This window comes from Triticum aestivum, chromosome 6B (genome assembly GCF_018294505.1).
Source record: "Triticum aestivum cultivar Chinese Spring chromosome 6B, IWGSC CS RefSeq v2.1, whole genome shotgun sequence".
In the NCBI taxonomy this organism is placed as follows: Eukaryota; Viridiplantae; Streptophyta; class Magnoliopsida; order Poales; family Poaceae; genus Triticum; species Triticum aestivum.
Genome location: NC_057810.1, coordinates 723,261,011 through 723,264,480, shown reverse-complemented (window position 1 = coordinate 723,264,480; position 3,470 = coordinate 723,261,011). Strand labels below are relative to the sequence as shown.

The 3,470-nt window shown below is 47.1% G+C and overlaps 1 non-coding gene across 1 annotated transcript; it reads right to left on the bottom strand.

Annotated features, from left to right (window-relative positions):
- Nucleotides 1-2,290: 2,290 nt before the first annotated feature.
- Nucleotides 2,291-2,387, bottom strand: LOC123140424 (small nucleolar RNA snoR31/Z110/Z27). Its single transcript, XR_006469988.1, has one exon. It is a non-coding gene; the product is annotated as a small nucleolar RNA snoR31/Z110/Z27 (small nucleolar RNA).
- Between the last annotated feature and the right edge of the window lie 1,083 nt (nt 2,388-3,470).

Here is a 3,470-nt window from a genome sequence, read left to right as displayed (position 1 = left end):
CCCGCCTCGCAATCGGTCTCCCCCGCCGCGACATATACCCCCTCGCGCTGTTCCCGTTACCCCGCTCGCCAATCCGCACCAGATGGTCATGCGCCGGAAAACTGGTTTTGCCATGCCCAAACAACACTTCGACTTATCCGTCACCACCGCACCATCACCACTTCCCTCCTCTTACCGTGCGGCTCGCAAGGATCCCCATTGGCATGACGCTATGTTAGACGAGTTTAATGCACTAATTCGGAATGACACTTGGTCTTTGGTGCCGTGTCCTGCAGGTGTCAATGTGGTGACGGGCAAGTGGATTTTTCGGCACAAACTACATCCTGATGGCACCTTGGCGCGCTACAAGGCGAGGTGGGTGGTTCGGGGCTTCACACAGCAGCCCGGTGTTGATTATGGGGAGACCTTCAGCCCCATCGTCAAGCCTGCCACGATCCATGTGGTTCTCAGCCTCGCCACGGCGAGCAATTGGCCCATCCGGCAACTGGACGTCAAGAATGCCTTCCTCCATGGCGACCTAGCTGAAACCGTCTACTGTCAGCAACCCTCCGGTTTTGTTGATTCTGCTCATCCCACACACGTTTGTCGCCTCAACAAATCCTTATATGGTCTTAAGCAGGCTCCGCGGACATGGTTCCTTCGCTTCACACGCCACCTTCACTCGCTCGGTTTTGTCTCCTCTAAGTGTGACACCTCTCTCTTCATTCTTCATCGAGGAGATGCCATGGCCTACCTGCTCTTGTATGTTGATGATATCATCCTCACAGCTAGCTCCACCTCTCTCCTCACTTCCCTCGTCGCGTCTCTCGCCAAGGAATTTTCCATCAATGATCTTGGTGACCTCCACCATTTCCTTGGCATCACCGTGCACCGCACCACCGCTGGGCTCTTCTTATCCCAGGAGCAATATGCTCTCGAGATCTTGGACCGTGCCAACATGCTGAACTGCCACTCTATTTCTACGCCGATAGACACTAGCTCCAAACTCTCCCTCTCCGGTGGTACACCCTACTCCGATCCCTCGAAATACCGCAGTCTTGCCGGCGCTCTCCAGTACCTTACACTCACTTGCCCCGACATCACCCATGCTGTCCAGCAAATTTCCCTCTTCATGCACGCCCCTCTCGACACCCATTTTCAGTTGATCAAGCGTGTCTTACGTTATCTTCGTGGTACTGCTCATTTCGGCCTCCAGCTTCATCGTGGCTCCTCGCACGAGCTGATCTCTTACAGTGATGCCGACTGGGCAGGATGCCCTGACACCCGCCGATCGACGTCCGGGTTTTGTGTGTTCTTGGGCTCCAACTTGGTCTCCTGGTCGTCCAAACGACAGCGTACGGTGTCTCGCTCTAGTGCGGAGGCTGAGTATCGCGCCGTCGCCAACTGTGTGGCAGAATCTTGTTGGCTCCGGCAACTTCTCACCGAGCTCCGGCGACCCCCCACACGCGCCACCGTCGTCTACTGCGACAATGTCAGTGCGGTGTATCTCTCGTCCAACCCCGTGCAACATCAACGGACGAAACACGTCGAGATTGATCTTCATTTTGTCCGGGATCGGGTGGCTCTCGGTGAAGCCAAGGTGCTTCACGTTCCTACCACGTCGCAGTTTGCAGATATTTTCACCAAGGGGCTGCCCTCGACGGTCTTCAATGATTTTCGGTCCAGTCTCAACGTTTTGCCAAGCAACGTTCGGACTGCGGGGGGGTGTTGAATTGTACCGTTGTATGTATCTGTATCTGCTTTGTATGAGTTGTGATGGTTGTTGTACTTAGGCCTAGTCTTCCGCCTGATCACGCCATCCACTCCTGGCATGTAGGGAGTTAGGCTTCGTGCCGCTGTGTATATGTAACAGACTGCTCATTGGAATAGATGCGAGACTCATTCCACCATTCATCTGTACCAGCATGTTAACTATACATGCACCAAAATGTTACTTCACGCACTATACATCCAAGAACATCAATGGACTCGTTGGGTGCCCAGTAGTGATAAGCTTAGTGCACCAGTTCCACACTCGCTGAAAAATCCCCCAAACATCCCTTCATCGCCTGCTGCAGCACGATCATTTGATCCAACATGTTCCTGAAAAGTAAGATTTAACATATTTTTAGAGGCTAGAAGATGACAACAGTAACTTGTTACAGAAATAACTAGAAAGCATAAAGAAATGATCTTGAAGCAAGTGAAATTGTTCCAGGGAATATGCAAAAAGAGCAAGAGCTATTTGGAGCTAATCGGAAATCTCATCATGGACCAACCATATGCAGCAACGAGCAGAATGTGTACATGTAGTACCATCAGGAAAAATATGACTTCTCATTCACAAGATAACAGCACTGTGTCAAAAGGTGTCCTAAGATTGTTTCAAGGTTTCATCACATGATACTGTGATAAATACATAAAATCAGTAAAATAAACAAGAAAAGGAGAAGAGATGTTGGCAGAAAAGGCAAAAGCAGGAGGCAAAGAATGCAGGAGCATCATCCATAGTAAATACCTCTCACACCAAAATGTAACTATGTTGTGATATATTATTTTTAGTGTACACAAAATCAGAAAATAAGGCATGATCTTTGTTTCCAAATACAATAGCATGTACTACACTTGAACACTACGTGTTGCAGTACAGATTATGGCAGCCCCACTAATCAATATTGATCCCCCAAATGAGCCAACACCACACAGGCTATGTGAACACATTATAGAGCATGCATATTGTCACAACTATGTGAACATCACAACAAAGAGGCCATCAGTAGTTGTATCATTTGAGATAAGTTTAAGAAATGCATACATGATCAGAGCTAGGATTTGCTTGTTGATGAGCACACAAAGGGGGCAGTTCTTCGCTATTTTCTAGAATCTGCAAAAGAAGAGTCAAGTTTTAAAGATAGTTACTCTTGCATACTACACAACTCAACTCACAAATAGGCAAGCATAGAAATTTCTTAATCTGAACGGGAAAGTAAAAATGTTATACTTGACAGCTACAAATAAACATCCATGTGAACATAATTCAGGCCAATGGCAAGAGTACATCCATAAAGAAACTGCATTTGACGATCGACTAAACATCAAATTCTGCACCATCCAATCTTAAGGAGCATGATAGTTAAATTGAGCTTGAAGTAACAAGAGCATGTAAAAAATATATCATGATTTAAATATATTAAGGCTTGAGTGTTATGCTTGAGATGGATGATTACATACTTTGGATAGCAGATTGTCATGGGGATCCAGGAGGAGACCGTGAACGAGCAGGAGGTGGAACTGGCGGCGGTGGTATTTCACCAAGAGGTACTCCTTGGTTAGTTGCAAAATCCTGTTAAACAAGAAGAGATTCATGATGGTTATTTCCAAATGCTAGCAAGTTAATTGATGAACATAAAGTGGTTAACCAGCACCTGAAGAAACTTTTGTATCCCATTGCAGTGCTCATACATGCCAACACCCCATGAGAAGATATTGTT